We start from the raw sequence: 18,820 nt of genomic DNA, 5'->3' as shown, positions 1-18,820 counted from the left end.
CTCTTTTTGTACCAGGAAGAGGTGTCCCCCAGTCTTTGTAAAGCCAGTTCTTCCTCTTATACTCCAGTTATGCCCTTTGTAGCCTTTAGGAGCTACCGTCTTCACTGATTATCTTTTCTCTGTTCTATATCTTAAAACTCTCTTTGTCTTTTAGCCCCTTTCCTTTACTATTGCTATAAAAAATACTCAGTCACTCAACAAGTGTATTGATGCCTGTGCTAAGTGGGAGGGATATGGTGATAAATAAGATACCCATGACCTCCTCACATGATGGTATTTCCAGTTTAGTGGAAAGAAATATGTGCTCCTTTTCTTCATAGATCAAAATAAGTCCTTGCCATTCTTCAGCTGTCATTTGACTTCTCTCTTCCCTTTCACATCCACATGTCTCAGAATAATTCTCCTACTCTCATTTCTATACTTCTTAATCTTTTAAAAATATTTTTATTTTTAAAGTACAGTTGACATAAAATGTTATTAATTTCAGGTATACAATATGATTAAACATTTATGTAATTTATGAATTGATCACCCCTATATTTCTAGTACTCATCTGACACCATACATATTTATTATAGTATTATTGACTGTATTCCCTAAGCTGTACATTGCATTCCTATGGTTATATTTATAACTGCCAATTTGTACTTATTACCCCCTTCATCTTTTTCATCCATCCTCTATACTTACTCTTTACTGAAGTTTAGCTTCTTTCTTCCTTCCCACTGATGTTTCTTTTGCAAAGGCTACCAGCAACTTCTCTTTCTTACTAAATCCAGTATATAATTTTTAATTCTAGTCTTATCTCAATCTCTTTGAAACATTTAAGTCTCTTGTCACTCTTTCCTGCTTGAAATATTCAACTTCTGGCACTTTACTTAGTTCTAGTTTTGTTTTTGTATTTTTTGGCTTGTTTAGAATGTTCCTTCTTAGTTTCATGCTGATTATTCATTCTATCTTTGTTCTTCAAGAGTTGGTTTTATTCTGGGTTCTGATAGGACATTTTCTTTTATTGTACAAACACCTTGGGCAATCTTAAATATTGTTATGGGTTGCAATCTCAAACCTATAAGTCTGTTCTACGCATCTCTTCTGAACTTCAGAATTGCATGTTCAGTTGCTTCTCAAATAGCTCTACTTGATGCTCCTTGAGGCACCTTGAAAGTAGCAAGTCAAAAGCTGACCTCACCATTTTCCCTCTAACCAGGGATTGGCAAACTATGTCTCAATGCACATCTCTGTTTGTAAATAAATAAAGCTTTACTGGGTCACAACCATGTTCATTCCTTTACATATTGTCTGACTGCTTTTTCACTATAATGGCTTAGTTGAGTAATTGTGACTGAGAATATGTGGTGCACAAAGTCTGAAATATTTACTACTCGGCCCATTCAGAAAAAGTTTGCTGACTCTTGCTGTAAACTTCCCATCCTTCATTTTTTTCTTGCCTGTGTAAGTGCTGGCATTTTTCACACTGTTTCTGAAAACAAAGCATATTAGGCAGAAAAAATTAATTGCAAAGATATTGAGGTTGAAGTGTACTTGATGTTGAACAAATGAGGAATCATGTGACTGGAGTGATCAAGGGAGAAGTCAGAGATGAATTAATAAAGGTAAGATGTGTAGTAGGGACCACAGGTTTTATGGGTCCTTTAGGCTATTTTAAGATGGGTTAAGGAGGCATAGGTGGAGACGTCTTGCTTTCTCACACAACCAAGTTTAGAGTCAACTAAATATTAGCAACAGAAAACACAGCCAAAACACAGAAAATTGACTTCTTGGAAGTCTGATAACAACAAATTCTTCAGCCTGACCAGTAAGAGGGGTGAAACCAGCAGCTGGCGGAGCGGGGTTGCATAGGAAAACTTGGTCAGATGGATTCAGGCGCTCGGAACCCAGACGCAGGGTTGTAATGGGTGGACCTAGTGAGCAACCCAGTGAGCTCCCTTGGGGAACCAGCGAGGGAGCAGGGCCGAGATTTGACTGTGGTCGTGCATTTGTGCACAGATAGACCAGCGAGGGAGTGGGCGGTTAGAGGGGACCCAGCAGGCCCCAGTGGCGAGCGGCAGCAGAGGGTGCTGCCATTTTTCCGCTCTGACTCCGCCTCCACATACAGCGTCATAACCCAGTGACCTGAGTGGCCCTGCCCTGGTGAACCACGTAAGGCTCTGCTCCTCACCCAGCGGTGCAAAACAGCAGAGGGGGTGACCATTTCCCCGCTTTGACCACGCCCCCACATACAGTGTCACAACCCAGCAACCTGGGAGTCCAAGGCTCCGCTCCTCATACTTCATGGGCACGAACAGAACAAAAATGGCTCAAGAAGATCTCAAAGCCCCAGAGCCTGTAAATCTAAGTGATGAAGAAATACCAAAACTCTCAGACACACAGTTTAAAACACTGGTGATCAGGATGCTCCCAGATCTGGTTGATTATAGCCACAAATTAGAGAAACATATGAAGGCGAAACTAATTGAAATGAATAGAATTGCACAGGAAACCAATAGCGATGAAAAGGAAACTGGGACTCAAATCAATGGAGTGGACCAGAAGAAAGCAAATAATGGCCAAACAGAAAAGAGTGAAGAAACAAGAATTCAAAAAAATGAGGAGAGTCTTAGGAACCTTCAGGACATCTTTAAGCACTCCAACATCCGAATTATAGGGGTACCAGAAGGGGGAAAGGCACAGCCACCACTGGAAAACTTATTTGAACAAATAATAAAGGAGAATTTCCCCAATCTGGCAAAGGAAATAGACTTCCAGGAAATCCAGGAAGCTCAGAGAGTCCCAAAGAAGTTGGACCCAAGAAGGAACACACCAAGGCACATCATCATTACATTAGCCAAGATTAAAATGAAGGAGAGAATCCTAGAAGCAGCAAGAGCTAAGGGAACAGTCACCTACAAAGGAGTCCCCATCAGACTGTCAGCAGATTTCTCAAAAGAGACCTTACAGGCAAGAAGGGGCTGGAAAGAAGTATTCGAAGTCATGAAATCCAGAGACCTACAACCAAGATTGATCTATCCAGCAAAGCTTTCATTTAGAATGGAAGGGCAGATAAAGTGCTTCTCAGATAAGGTCAAGTTAAAGGAGTTCATCATCACCAAGCCCTTATTATATGAAATGTTAAAGGGACTTATCTAAGAAAAAGAAGTTAAAAAAACATGAACAGTGAAAGGACAGCAAGCTCACAGTTATTAACAACCACACCTAAAACAAAAGCAAACTAAAAGGACAGCTAGATCAGGAGTGGAAACATAGAAATGAAGATCTCAAGGAAGGTTAGCAACAGGGGAGTGGGAGGAGGAGAAGGGGGGAGAAGGTACAGAAAATAAGTAGCATGGATGGTAGATAAAAAATAGATGGGGGGACAAGAATAGTATGGGAAATATAGAATCTAAAGAACTTGAGACACATGGTCATAAACTAAAGGGGTGGTAATGGTGGGGATGGGGGGTAGGGTGGAGGGGAATGAAGGAGGGAATAGAACAACTGTAATGGCATAATCAATAAAAAAATAATTAAATTAAAAAAAAAGAAATAACTTCTAAAAAAAAAAAAGATGGGTTAAATGTCTGCTTCCTGCTCCAGATTGTAAGCTCCTTCCTGGCAGAGGTTAATATTAGTGTGCCACCTGCAGATGGTGCCTGGTACATAGCTGGAGCTCACTAAATACTTGTTGGATGAATAATTTTCCAGGAAATACATTTTACACATATAACCATTGTATGCACACTTGTGTCATTTAGTACACATTTGTTATATTATACATACTTAAATAAAGAGGACACAAGACTGAAAACTAAGAAAGAATAAAACAGATAATAGACATAGATCCACATATGTTTTAAATACTGGAGTTGGCTGATAAAGAGTGTAAAATAACTGATTAATATTTAAAGACATTTTAGGAAAATGTGGAAAAAATAGAAAGCATATAAGAATATCACTAGAGAATTTGAATCTATCAAAAAATTAAAAAGAAATTTCATAAGTGCAAGTATATGAAAATAAGGACTTTAGATAAGGTTAAATGTAAGCAAAGCAGAATATAGGATCTGTTTTGTGTCATGTATCAGTATTTTATTTCTTTTTATGGCCGAATAATATTCCCTATTATGACTATACCACCTTTTTTTAAATCCATTTATTAGTTGATAGACATTTGAGTTGTTTCTGTTTTTGACGGTTTTGAATAGTGCTGCTACGAATGTTTGTGTGCAAGTATTTGTTTGAATACCTATTTTAAGTTCTCCCGGTTATGTACAGGCACACTTCAGAGATATTGTGAGTTCAGTTGCAGACCACTGAAATAAAGTGACTATCACGATACAGTGAGTCATAGTCTTTTTGTAGGTAGAGGGTCTTGTGTTCAGTTTGTAAAAAACACAACATACATGAAGCACAGTAGAGCAACACACAATAAAATGAGGTATAACTGTATATGAGAGTGGAATTGTTGGGTCATGTGATAATTCTTTGTTTAACTTTTTTAAAATAATAAGTATTTCCTTTTTAAAAATTTATGTATTGAATTTTAAAGAGAGAGAGGGGAAGAGAGTGAGAGAGAGAACATTGAACTGTTGCTCTACTCATCTACACATTCATTTGTTGAATCTTATATGTGCCCTGACTGGGGAGTGAACCCACAACCTTGGCATATTGGGATAATACTCTAACCAAACGAGCTACTCAGCCAGAGCTCTATGTTTAACTTTTTGAGGAGCTGGCAGACATCCATCCCTTTGTTTAACTGCCTCCTCTTAAGTTTGGATAGAACCTGTGATACATATGGCATGTCGTGAAGGGTGATGGCATACACCTCCCTTAATTAGGTTACATTATATGAAAAGGTGGTGGAATTTAACTGCATTCAATTACATTATAGGGCAAAGTAGTTGGGTGTCACTCCTATGATTGTTTCATCATATAAGACTCAATCTTAGGACACTGGAGAACACATTCTAACTGCTGGATTGATGAAGCAAGCAACCATACTGAGGAAGCCCACATGGCAATGAGTTGCAGACAGCTTCTAAAGATTTAAGTGTCCAGAGGATGCAAGTTTCCAATCTCCATCCAAGAGCCAGCAAAAGGTGGGGACCTCGGTGATACAGCCACAAGGAAATAAATTTTTGTCAGCCACCTGAATGAGTTTAAATTAGCCCCAACTAGCCTCCAAATAAAAATGCAGCATAGTTCACACCACGATTTCAGCCTCGAAAGACCTTGAGCAATGCATGAGAAATCTTTATTATGCTGTCAGTTGTTCGGTTTTAGTCCTTTTTTACCTTCTCATTATAGAGAATTGTGCAAGTTTGTGTAGTGGTTTGAATAGTACATTATGAAACTTGAGCTAGTCAGCCCCAATCCTTCTGCCAGTATAATTGTATTTATTCTCTAACAAGAAATCTTCAAATTGGTTTTATTGAAGTCTTCAATTTGGGCTTGATTTAGTCACAAGGGTAGGGATGAGTCTGACTCCAAATTAATTTCTATCTTCATGAAGAGTAGCAGAGTCTTCAGGAGTTCATGGAAGAGTTCATTATTACAGCATTTGATCTGGAATGTCAGTTTGTATTGTAGATTCTTCTTTATGGAGCTAGTGGGTATAATGTCTCATAGGAAGAAGAATGTTCCCTGACTAAAGGTCCAAAGGTTACTGTTGTGGGCTGGGACAGGGGAAATGTGAAGAGTGTTAGAGATATCCATTATGCAATCACTTCACTGACTCATGGGAGACCTTGTGTAACAAGGTAGGATTTAAGTTTAATAATGTACTGTCTGTATCAATAATTAATAATTAGTGCAATTTCTCCTTTTGATTTGATAGGTAAAATGGCAAATTGTTATTTGATTTGTTGTTGGAATATTGCCTATATATTTTCCCTTCATTTTCTTGGTTAATTCAGAACAACTGTTTATTTATTGTCATTTCTGTTTACAATATATAGGTGCCTTATCTGATATTTAATTTCTGGACTGGGAGCATCTCATTTTATCTGTAAGGCTATCAGTTTTTTGTGAGTCTTATTTGTGTTTGTTTCAGACTCTTTTACAATGTATAGTATGCTTTCAAAGATCTGACACTGTGGGTAGTTCCTATCCAGGTTTTGCTTGTTTATGATATTTTCTATTTCTGGCTTAAATCTGCTTACAAAAAGTGAGGAGAGAGCTGGGATCACAATTGCTTCAGGGTCTACTCATAAATGCTCTCTAAGGTATTAAAGAGTTTCTCTCTGAAGTCTTCAGTGGATTTATCCTTTCATTGCTAGCATAGCTGCATTAGAGTGCAACCTATTTTCAGATAAAAGATTTTGGTGGTAGTCTGCCAGTGAATTTATTTATCATTTACAGTTTTTCTAAATCTTTCTGCTTTCCATTATAATCAGAGGTCTCAAGTTACTCTCAGGAACTTCCTATTCTCTTTTTTTAATCCAAAATTTTCTATTTGAGGTTGTTACTAGCAAGAATCAATTGATGTAAAATTAATGATCCTAGATTATATATTTCTAGAATATTTTCAATTTCTCTGTAAATTTTATCTTGAATAGGTTTTGGAAAGTCTTTGGTGATGCCTCAGTTCAGAATGAATCCAAGGCTTTAATTCAGCCATAGAGGCTTGTGCTATTCTAAGAGGGCTTAATTTTTTTCAAGACAAAAATAACCAGAATTTTATTAATATTATTTAACTACATAAGATAAAATATATAACATTAACTTATTAGAAAGTAAAGTAAAAATAATCAGATTTCAATTAATATTATTTAACTACATAGGACTAAATGCATATTATTTACTTAGACAAGATAGTTTTCTGATTAATAAAACATTTAAAATTTGGAGTTATGGACAACAGCCAAATCTAATATGTGCATCCAAATTGCACTTACATGGACAAGTGGAGGGTTATTATTAAAATGTTTTTAATAGTTTATCCTGATATCTTAGGCTATTCTTTAAACATAATTAGCAAAAAAAGATTTGTCTTTGAAAATAGCATTAATATAAAGAAATCAGACATAAAAACAGCATACTTATCTTTAATATGTAAAAGTGTTCCATATAACAACACAGTTGTGTTAGTTACATTTTAATTATTCTTATAGTTTTTTTATTGTATCTTTTTCATTACCATTTATCCCTTTTATATCCTCTTCCGTGCTCACCCACACCCCACCCTACCATAAGCACCACAATGTTGTCTGTGTACATGAGGTTTTTTTTTACTCTATCCCTCTACCCCCTCAGAGCTGAGTCTGTTTGTATTTTGCTTGTTGGTTCAGTTTGTTCATTAGATTCTACATATGAGTGAAATCATATGGTATTTGTCTTTTTCTTACTGACATATTCAGGTCCATCCATGCTGTTGTGAAGGGTAAAATCTTCTTCTTCTTCTTCTCCTCTCTTCTCCCTTCTCCTTCTCCTCCTCCTCTTTCTTCCTTCTCTTTCTTCTTCTTCTTCTTTTTTTTTTAATAGCCAAGTAGTATTCCACTGTGTAAATGTACTATAGTTGCTGTATTCACTCATCTACAGATAAACTCTTGGGGCTGCTTCCAGATCTTGGCGATTATAAATAATGCTATACAAAAGAATATATGTATAATGATACATATATTCTTTTGAATTAGTGTTTCAGGTTTATTTGAAAAAATTCCCAGAAGTGAAATTGTTTAGTCATAAGGTATTTCCATTTTTAATTTTTTGAGGTAACTCCATACTACTTTTCACAGTGGCTGTACCAATCTGCATTTCCACCAACAGTACAAAAGGGTTCTCCTTTCTCCAAATCCTCACCTGTGCTTTTTGTTGGTTGATTTATTGATGATAGTCATTCTGACAGGTGTGAGGCGATACCTATTGTGGTTGTATTTTTTAAAAGATTTTATTTATTTATTTTTAGACAGAGGGAAAGGGAGGAAGAAAGAAGATGAGAGAAACATCAATTCCAGGTTGCTTCTCACACAACCCCATTGGGGACCTGGCCTGCAACCAAGGCATGTGCCCTGACTGGGAATTGAACCAGCAACCCCTCAGTTTGTAGGCCAGTACTCAGTCTGCTGAGCCATACCAGCCAGGGCTCATTGTAGTTTTAATTTGCATTTCTCTGATGATTAGTGATGTTGAACATCCTTTCATATGTCTATTGGCCATCTATATGTCCTTTTTGGAGAAGTATTTATTCAGGTCCTTTTCCCATTTTTAAATTGGATTGTTTGGATTTTGATGATAAGTTTTATAAATTCTTTATAAATTTTGGATGCTAATCCCTTATCAGATATATTGGTGAATATGTTCTCCCATTCAGTGGGTTGTTTTCATTTTATTGATGGTTTCCTTTGCTGTGCAAAAATTTTTTTAGTTTGATGTAGTCCCATTTGTTTGTTTATTTTTTCTTGTTTCCCCTGCCCAAGGAGTATATCCTATAAAACATTGCTATAAGCAATGCCCAAGATTTTACTGCCTATATTTTCTTCTAGGATTTTTATGGTTTCAAGTCCAACATTTAAGTCTTTAATCCATTTTTAATTTATCCTTGTATGTAGCATTAGAAGGTAGTCTAGTTTCCTTTTTTAAAAAGTATCTAATTTTCCCAATACCATTTATTGAATAAACTATCTTTAGTCCATTTTATGTGCTGCCTCTTCTGTCAAATATTAACTGACTGTAAAGGTATGGGCTTATTTCTGGGCTCTCTATTCTGTTCCATTGATCTATGTGTCTGTTTTTATGCCAGTATTATGCTATTTGATTACAATGGCCTTATAGTTTAGTTTAATATTAAGTAGTGTGATTCTTATCACTTTGTTCTTTTTCAAGATTGCTGTGGCTGTTTGAGATCTTTTGTGGTTCCATATTTGCTCCAGTTCTGTGAAATATGTCATTGTTATCTTGATAGGAATTGCATTGAATCTATAGATTGCTTTGGTAGTATAAACATTATATTCATGTCAGTATTTTCTATCTATGAACATGGTATATGCTTCCACTTATTTGTCTCCTCTTTAAATTTCTTTTTTCAGTTTCTTATAATTTTCTGAGTACAGGTCTTTTATATTCTTGATTAAATGTATTTCTAGGTATTTTATACTTTTAAAGCAATTGTGATTAGGATTGTTTTCTTAATTTGCCTTTCTGATAGTTCATTACTGGCATATAAAAATGCAACTAATTCCTGGATATTAATTTTTTGTTATCTTGCTACTTTACTGAATTCATTTATCAGTTCTAGTAGTTTCTTGGTGGAATCTTTAGAGTTCTCTATGTGCAGTGTCATGTATCTGCAAATAATGACATTTTTACTTCTTCCTTTCCAATTTGGATGCCTTTTATTTCTTCTTCTTGTCTGATTGCTGTGGCTAGGACTTCTAGTCCTATTCTGAATAAGAGAAGTGAAAGTGGCATCACTGTCTTGTTCCCGATCTTGAGGGGAACACTTGCAGTTTTTGCCCATTGAGTGTGACACTGGCAGTGGGTTTGTCATATATGGCCTTTATTATGGTTAGGTGTATTCCTTTTATTCCCACTTTGCTGAGAGTATTTTTCACAAATTGGTGCCACATTTTTACCAAATGCTGTTTCTGAATCTATTAATATGAACATGGTGTTTTTTATCTTTCATTTTTTTATGTGTTGGATCACATTTATTTGTGAACATTGTATCAACCTTTCAGCAGCAGAATAAATCCCACTTGATTGTGGTGTATGATCTTTTTGATATATTGATGTATTCAGTTTGCTACTATTTTGTTGTGGATTTTAGCAACTAGGTTCATCAGGGATCTTGACCTATAATTTTCTTTCTTCGTAGTGTCTTTATGTGGTTTTGGAATTAAGATAATGGTGGCATAAAATGAGCTCGGGAGTCTTCTCTTGTCTTGATTTTTTTTGAAATAGTTTGAGAAGAAGAGGCATTAGTTCTTTGAATGTTTGGTACAGTTCATCTGTGAAGCCATCCACTTCGAGGATTTTGTTTATTGGGAGTTTTTTTAATTACTACTTCAATTTTACTAGGTGTTATCTGTCTATTCAGAATATCTGATTCTTCCTGACTGAGTTTTGGAAGATTTTATGCTTCTAGGGATTTGTCCAGTTTGTCTATGTTGCCCAATTTGTTGCATGTAGTTCATAATATTTTCTTACAGTCCTCTGTATGTCTTTGGTGTCAGTTGTTACTTCTTCTTTCTTATTTCTGATTTTATTTATTTGGGTCCTCTCTCTTTTTGTCTTCATGAATCTGCTCAAAGGTCTGTCAATTTTGTTTATTTTTTCTAAGAACCAGTTCTTTATAAGAACCAGATTCATTGATCTTTTGTATTTGTTTTTTAGACTCTATTTCATTTATTTTGCTGTGATATTTACTATTTCCTTCCTTCTACTCACTTTGGGCTTTGTTAGTTGTCCCTTTTCAAGTTCCTTTAACTGTGAAGTTAGATTTTATTTGAGCTTTTTTTAAAAAAAATTTTTAGTTGTTGTTCAAGTAGTTTTCTGCCTTTTACCCCCATCCCAGCCCAACCCCCTAGTCTTCCCTACCACCCTCCCATATCCACCCCTTCCCTTGTTTCTGTCCATATGCCCTTTATACTTGTTTCTGCAAACCCTTCCCCCTTTCCTTTGAAATTCCCTCCCCCCTCCCCTCTGGTCACTGTCAGCCTGTTCTCAATTTCAGTGTCTTTGGTTATATTTTGCTTGTTTGTTTGTTTTATTGATTAGGTTCCTTTTAAAAGTAAGATCATATGGTATTAGTCTTTCACCACCTGGCTTATTTTGCTTAGCACAATGCTTTCCAGTTCCATCCATGCTTTTGCAAAGGGTAGCTTTTTCTTGTTTCTTGAGATAGGCCTGTAATGCTATGAATTTCCCTCTTAGGATTGTATTCCCTGTGTCCCACAGATTTTGGCTTGTTGTGTTCTCATATTTATTTGTTTCAAGGTATGTGTTTATTTCTTCCTTGATCTCATCGTTGACCCATTCAATATTTAATAACATGTATTGACATGTCTTTGTGTATTTTTCAGTTTTTTTATTGTGATTAATTTCTAGTTTTATTATGTGATGGTCAGAAAAGATGCTTGATATGATTTCAGTCTTCTTAAATTTATTGAGACTTGTTTTGTGTCCTAACGTGTGGTCTATCTTGGAAAACATTCCATGTGCACTTGAAAGGAATGTATATTCTGCTGCTTTGGGATGAAATGCTCTGAAGATATCAGTTAAACCCATTTGATCTAGTAGGTCATTTAAGGTTTTTCTTTCCTTGCTGATTTTCTGTCTGTAAGATATATCCCTTAACACTAACAGGCTATTAAAATACACTACTATGACTGTATTTCTGTCAATTTCTGCCTTTATATCCATCAAGGTTTTCTTTACATAATTATGTGCTCCTATGTTGGGTGCAAAAATGTTTTCTAGGGTTATATCCTTTTGTTGGATAGTTCCTGTTACAATCATGTACTGTCTAAGAAGGCTTAATTTTAAAAGATAGTGTTGCTTTGAAGGTTTTTGGTCAGCCAGAAGAAAAAGGGAGCATATCAACTGAAGAAAGAGAAGAGATGGGGGAAATGGAGGAGCATAGGATGGAAAGGAATAGCAGGATAAAGATCATCAGTTTTGAGAGAGCTTGAATTTTTTCACATTTTTCATTTGACTTTTCCTGTTCCTTTCCTTTTCCCTATAAACTTTGTCTTTATTGTGAGTAAAGAATTTGGGAATTAGAATTATTTTTTCAAGGTTTATAATTTTAATTAAAAAATGCAGAGCACTAGATGTTTGAGAGTTTACTTCCTTTTTTTTCTGTAAATTGCCTCTTGAATCATTCATATCAAAAGCCTACAAAAGAGTCTTCTATGATTCTAAATGATCCTTGGTGAAATTATGTCATTTAGAAAGATGAGAACATGAATTTGTTATAGATTTACTACATTTAAGAAGTTTGACTCACAAAGAACAGAGACTTAGCCTGAGACAAACCCATGAGAGGCTTGTAATATTGTATGAAATATATTATTTGTTTACCTCAGCCTAATTATTGGGGCCCCAGCCTAATTATTATCCCCTAATGGGGATAACTTAATGGCTATCTCTAACTGCAGACCTGACAATGTGTAGTACATTGGTGGTTTAAGATTTGGAGGGGAGATTTCTCCCACACCCAGACTCCCTTTGACAAAACAAGTCAAGACAGAGAATAAAGTTCTCAAGAGTTTGATATGGGTTTCAAGGTAAATTTCATTGTATTTTGATACCAATCTGATGAAACCTTCTGACCTCACAGCACCTGTAGCCAGTGTGAAGATGAACATATAGGTCTTGTACCTCTCTTTTTTCATGTGAACTTCAGTATATGGAATTAGAACAAAAATGGTGAGGATATTTTGTTACTAATAAGGAAGTTTTTGTTAGTAATCGGTCAGGTTTCTTCCAGTACTAAACATTTTCAAATTTGATCAGAAAAATCAAAGGTTCCTCATTTCCAAATTTCCTGAAAAGGAAGTTGGCGTTCTCCCCAGCGTGAGACTTTTTTGACTATTGTGGTTGTGGAGGCCCCTGAGTAGGAAGATCTTATGGGCATATGGGGAACACTGTGGTTTCTTAAAAAGTTTTATTTTTCAAATACATTTTATGTTCAACATTATTTTGTATTGGTTTCAGGTGTACAGCATAGTGGCTAGACAATTATACACATTACAAAGTGTTTTGCCCTAATATTTCCAGAACCCTCCTTGTTACCAAACAAGAGGTCGAGGGAGGGACAATATTATATTTGGCCCACCTAGGGATGCCAAATATTGCTACACAACAGGGGCCCCTCCCAAGGACAGTATACTAAAATCTACTGGGCTCTTCTGTCCGCCGCCAATTGGAAAGACATCTCTTGATGCCAGAGATTTGTGAAAAAGAAACAAAATGTTTATTTAATGCTATTCAGGCCTAAGGCCACCACTAAAATAGCAAAGTCCTTTAGGGTATACACCTACACCCACACAGCTCTCCCTTCTCCCACTGTCCCAACTCTGGGTACCGTAAATCAGGAAAAGAGCACACGTCTGTGTTGCAGGCTGCTGGCACCGTCAGCTGTGTCACCGTGCAGGCAGGATCTCTAGTTTATCCAAAGTACTGTGGTACCCTCCCATGGTCCACTGGCAAGAGTTCTTTGTACCCAGTTCCAATCAAAGTCTCTCTTGCTTTTCAGGCCACACGGCCAAAGGGGGCACCCCAAAGCTGCGTGGGCCTCTTCTACCAAAGCTGCAGGGGTCCGCACTCCACCAAAAGCATGTGGCTTTCTTCTTCACCTGGCTGTAGGGATCTCCATTCTGCCCTAAACGGCATGGCCCTCTCCTCACCTGGGCAGTTAATCCCCTCATGTCCTGGAGCCCATCTTTTCCAAGCTCTCTTGCAGGCACCTCACTCAGGGGCGCAGCCCCTAGTTTTCATCCTGGTTCCCAGCCACTCCCTCCTCCCCGGCTCAGAACTTGGCCACAGCTATTTAACATATCTATGAAGCCAGTTAAAGGTTATAGATATTTTAAATAATCATTTCAGAGGTTAGCTGCAAAACTGTTGCTATGCAAAACAGCTCTCAATGGCCCTAGTCCATTCGTCCCTTCCCCCTTGGGGGGGGGAGTGAGGACATCTTATATGTCTCTCCAGTATTCCTATACACTTTGAATTCTGGACACCATTTCAAATCTTTTTGCCCCACCCCCTTGGCTACACCCTGTATCATCCTGACATCATGCAGTTATTACATTTTTAGTGATTATATTTTCAATGCTGTACTTTGCTGTACTTTGCATCCTCAGAACAATGCAGTTTTTCAACATAGGATCTTGAACTGTGGCTATTGGCAGGTGTTGAACAGATTTCTCTGGAAGTTCCAAAATTGCCTCAAAGAGATGGTATCCTTTACTGTAGTAGGTAATTCATTTATTTTTGTTTGCTCAACAAGTTATTTTGATTGTTCTTTTCAGGGAGGGTGCATTTGACCTCCCTGAGGGAGAAATGAATCTGTATTTCATTTTCAACCTCTGGTAATTTGGAAAATAGGGAAAAGTAGAAATTAGAAGAAAAACCCAGTTATCTTTTCAATTTTGTCTCCTTGTATGTTTTAGGTGATTTTTAAAATCCTATTACATTCTCAAATAATGATAGATTCTCATTATCTGTGTTAACTTTAACTATGATATACAGTTCTTAGCACCTGTTGCCTGATTTACTTTGTTAGTACATGATCGAAATTGCAGGTTGTAGGTTTCAGATAAGCATTTAAATATGTTTTAAGGAGTGCTTTGTTTATCTAAGTTTGAGTAGAAGTTTTATTTGTAGGTTGCTATTAATTGCTTATAATATGAGCCTGTACATATTTTTTCTTTTAAATTGGTTATTAATTTAGATGTATTGTATAGTAACTCCACATTCATTTGGAACTACACTACTTTTCACATTTTATAGAGTTTAGATTTGTTAGGTAAAAGATTACCTTTGAGGATAACTATGCAGATAGAGGTTTTCTGATGTAAATATATAGTGTAAATTTTTGGAATACCTTGTGGTTTTAGCAACTACATTGGCAATACATTTGCTTGGGAAGAATGTATGTGCTACTACTTATAGACATTTCTTTTTTAAATCCTTAGGGTTTAAGAAAATTAGCCTGTGGTATTTTTAAAACTAAATTATTTTTCTTGGCAACTATATTGTATTCTACCTTTTTTGGGGGAAGTAATTTTCACCTCCTAGTTGAATAAATTAATGTGGTTTCATTTTGTTACATTTGTCCTTAAAACTTTTGTTATTTCCTGCCCTCCCCCACCCAATTTTAATATTTAGAATGTTTTATGGAGATCGTTTATCATAGTCTTAAAAATATTGTTTCCAGTAATATTATAGTAAGTATGTGCCAGGTTGGTACTACACTTATCAGGGGATTCACTTTGTAAGTTATATAAATGTCTAACTACTATGCTGTACATCTGAAACTAATAGGATATTGAATGTCAAGTTTAATTGAAAAATTAAAAGAATTAAAACATTCTGTGCGGTACTTAAGGAGTCTTCTTGAATGGTTTTCCTTATGTTTTGTTCTTGAATCATCCCTTTCAGCAGAGAGAAACTAATGTTGTTTTAAAGGGTATTTCCTCAGTAATCATCTGGGATCAGGTGTTTGCGTTTAACAGTTTTGTTTTATTCGACATCTTATTAACTCCATCTCTGGAACATGGTAGCAGAGCTAAGAGAGTACATCTGAGGCTGTTGGACGAAGCTTGGGAATCCCATCCCACTTGTCAGGCAAGGAATAACGAGCTGCAGACCACGATTTCAGAGAATTTCGAGTACCCTTAGGGAGACCTACATGCAAGTTGACAGGCAATTTAATACATTTTAATAATGCTAATCTCACAGTGCAAGTGCTAATGTAAGAGGGGCATTGAGGGCGTTTTGACAGAGCTTCCAATGAAAGTGATATCTAAGTGATACTTGAAGTCTGAACAGTAATGAGTTAACTAAAAACAGTGATAGTGGAGACACATCTCTGTTATAGGAAAATGAAGCAACCAGACACTGAGGGATTCTGGAGTACAAGGTTTATTATTTAATGTGCACGGGCCCAGAGGAGTCAGTCTCCAAATTCTGAGCCCCGAACAAAGGATTCTTGGGGAATATATAGATTAGGGGTCTTCCTGTGTACGTGACAAACGTGGGATACAGAAGCAGAATGTGATAATTGTTCTATCAGTGGGGGTACTAGTTCCAGTCCTACTGACTATCTGGCCACCTGCCCTCCCAGACAGCCCCATCATTCTCTCTAGGGCCCTGGGGCCTGGGCAAATAAAAGTTAAAGAGGTTTTTCAAAGTTTCCCATATCAGCTCTACAGCAGTGAAAATATCTTGTGAATGATTGGAGCTGAGAGACCATGGGGGCTTTAGAAACCTTCTGGTATGTAGTGTGAGGGTCTATAGTAAGTGAGTTGGAGGTAAATTTAGGATCTAGATGTGTATGGCTTTGAATGCTGTCACATGGGTTTGGAGGTTTGTTATTCTGACTTCGGGAGCCTCAGAATGGAGAAAAGGTAACATACAATTGTGGAGTTTGAAATCTTCTTATGCTTAGTGATATAGAAAACATACTGGAGTAAGACAAAACTCTAAGTTGGTAGACAAATTGAAGTGTTTTTACTTTAATTCAGGCAAGAAATGATAGGGGCCCACAGTAACACATTAGGATGGAGTAAAGTAGATGGTGTTGTGTGAGGTGGTGGAAGTTGAATCTGTAGGATCATGTGATCTGTTAGATGGCAGGTCTGAAAAGGAGGGAAGAATCACTAATAACTACATTGTTGCATTTGGCTGTAATACTTATTACCATACCAATTCATTAAATGTGGGAAATTCATTAAACTTCTCTGAGTTCCCATTGTCTTGAGACAGAACATACAATAATAACCATTTACATTTGAGCTGAGTGTTGTAATGTATTTGAATGAGGTTTGTAAGTTATGCAGTGTAGGTTAAATTGGTAATTGTTTTTATCATCCAAGTAGCCAGATTTTTAAAAAACTGTGTGCTCTTGCTTTAGCCAAATAAGCCAAATAACAAGAACAGAAACCAGAGTGAAGGGAATAATTTTTAAAAACCAAAAACTAAAAAACTGTGTCCTAGTATTTATAAGGTACAGTTAGTAGATATCAGTATCCTTTTCCTCTGCTAAACCAAGAATAACTTTTTTGATCATGCCACAAAAGCTTTGTATTTTTGAAAAAATTTTTTGATTATGTTTACTGCCCTGCTTTGCAATTACAGAAAGTTATAGGAAATTTTAGAAAGATTTGAAAATATATTAAAGTCTCTGCTTGACTTGCAGTTATTTGGAAAACATAATGAGTTGTAATCTATTTCCTGAACCCAGGATTGTTGAAAATTTTGCTTTACTTTACATATGAACACAAAATGGTCTGAGGATTTTTTTTGTGTGCAGACAGAGTACCAATGGGTACCACTTGGTATCAATATGGGTACCAATTTTACCCATATTGTCTTGAAGAAATAATTTTTTAATTTTAATTTTTTGCAAAAAAGTTGCTAATTTGTTCTCGAACCAGCAGATGAAAGTAAATTAGTAAGTAGCTTCCATTAGGATAGTTAGCAGGACTCTCACTTAGTAAGTACAAAATTTAGGGTTCTTAAGTTTCTTGTTGTGAGAAAGGAGAGGTGTGATCTGAATCATGGACGGCAGAGTCAGAATTTGATACTAACATCACTGTAGAGATAAAGTGGGTATTTATTATCAAGAAGAACCATTTGAATTTTTCTGTCTTTATTATAGTTTTTGCTTCCCTTCCCTGCCCACCAGCAATAATAAGTACCCAGATCATCTGAACCAGTGAAGTGCACTGTAAATGCATGTGCAAAAAATTTTTTTCCTGATTTATAAGTGCTGGTATTAGCGCTATGCTTTACAGGTTCAAAGGATGCATGGTGGCCACATGATACACCATCAAGGCCAGGCAGGAAAGGAAAAGAGTTGGTAGTTGGGAGGTGGTGGCAGATTTTGTCACAGATTGCCAACCTTTATTGAGTGCTTAGAGTGTTTTAGCCTTAACTAATTTCATCTTAATAACCCTGTAAGACAGGTATTGTTATCTGCATCTTACAGATGAGGAAGCCAAATCCCAGAGTGGCACATGGGTAGGTAATGTGTTCACTGTCACAGAGCCAGTTTTGGGACCCAGTCTTCAGCCTCCAGTACTTCTGGGCTTTTCTGCCTCTCAGGTGTGTTAATAAATATATTGGGCTCGCAGAAAAGGCATCTGATTATTGTTCATTCCTTTTTATATTTTATGATTTACTTATTTAGTTATAACAACATCCATACCCCTCTCATCATACAGTGTAAAGTGTCCTGAAATAGAGGAATACCAAGCAATGGTTACTGGTTCTGTTGGCTTTTTCCCCCTCTTTCTTTATTTCTTGAACAGCTGTTTTGGAATTATATAGCTTAATACTCTCTTGCAACTCTTTCCTCGTCAGTGTTCTAAAGCATTCCATAACTTCAGAAACTAAGTGTGGCTTCCTTCAGAACAGGCTGGGATTACAGAATGAACCACAAAGATTTTTATCACTTAGAACAGCAATTTTCAACCTTTTTCATCTTGTGGTACAATTAGTAAAATTCTTCAGCACACCAAAAATATATATATTTTTCTGATCAAATATATATATTTTCTGACAAAAATATGTATAATTCTGATTTATTTACACTAGATGGCTATTATTGTGTTGGCTGTTATTTTTTAATTTGACAATCTAAGGGTAAAAGGTCAGTGCCCTTGATTAAATAGTCAAGTATTGCAGGTTTTGAAAGTTCCTGTGGCACACTGGTTGAAATCACTAGTTTAGAAGAATAGAGTCAAGAATTGGACTGTTTCTTTTTCTTACCTCCTGATTTGAAGCCATCAGGAATATTGTTATTGCTAATACATTTTTCATTTATTTGTATATTGCTACCTGTGTTCTCAATTTTATTACTTTTGCTATAAATACAAAACTATTCTAAACACTTAAATTGAAATTTTTGCATTTAAATTTTCTCCTATTTTTAAGGGTATTATTGTCTCGCTTGTTAGAAGTTTTCTTTTAATAAATTGTAGAATATTATTGAACAATACTTGAACAGAGTCTGCAGTTTTAATCCCTTTAGTATTTTCATGTATTTTATTGTATATTATATGATTTTTAGCTTTGAAAACTGACTTAAGGATATTCTAAAGATAAGAGTGTTAAACAGAATCAATTTTGCTTTTTCTTAATCTGTTGC

At 36.1% G+C, this 18,820-nt stretch overlaps 1 protein-coding gene across 1 annotated transcript in view; it reads left to right on the top strand.

Annotated features, from left to right (window-relative positions):
• Nucleotides 1–18,820, top strand: part of PCCA (propionyl-CoA carboxylase subunit alpha) — a 526,460-nt gene that overhangs the window by 141,001 nt on the left and 366,639 nt on the right. The window lies entirely within an intron of this gene.

The sequence above is a fragment of the Artibeus jamaicensis genome, unplaced genomic scaffold (assembly GCF_021234435.1).
Source record: "Artibeus jamaicensis isolate MK-2021 breed Jamaican fruit bat unplaced genomic scaffold, CSHL_Jam_final contig_1819, whole genome shotgun sequence".
NCBI lineage: Eukaryota > Metazoa > Chordata > Mammalia > Chiroptera > Phyllostomidae > Artibeus > Artibeus jamaicensis.
Note: the sequence above shows the minus strand (reverse complement) of the source record. Positions and strands in the feature narration are given on the sequence as shown.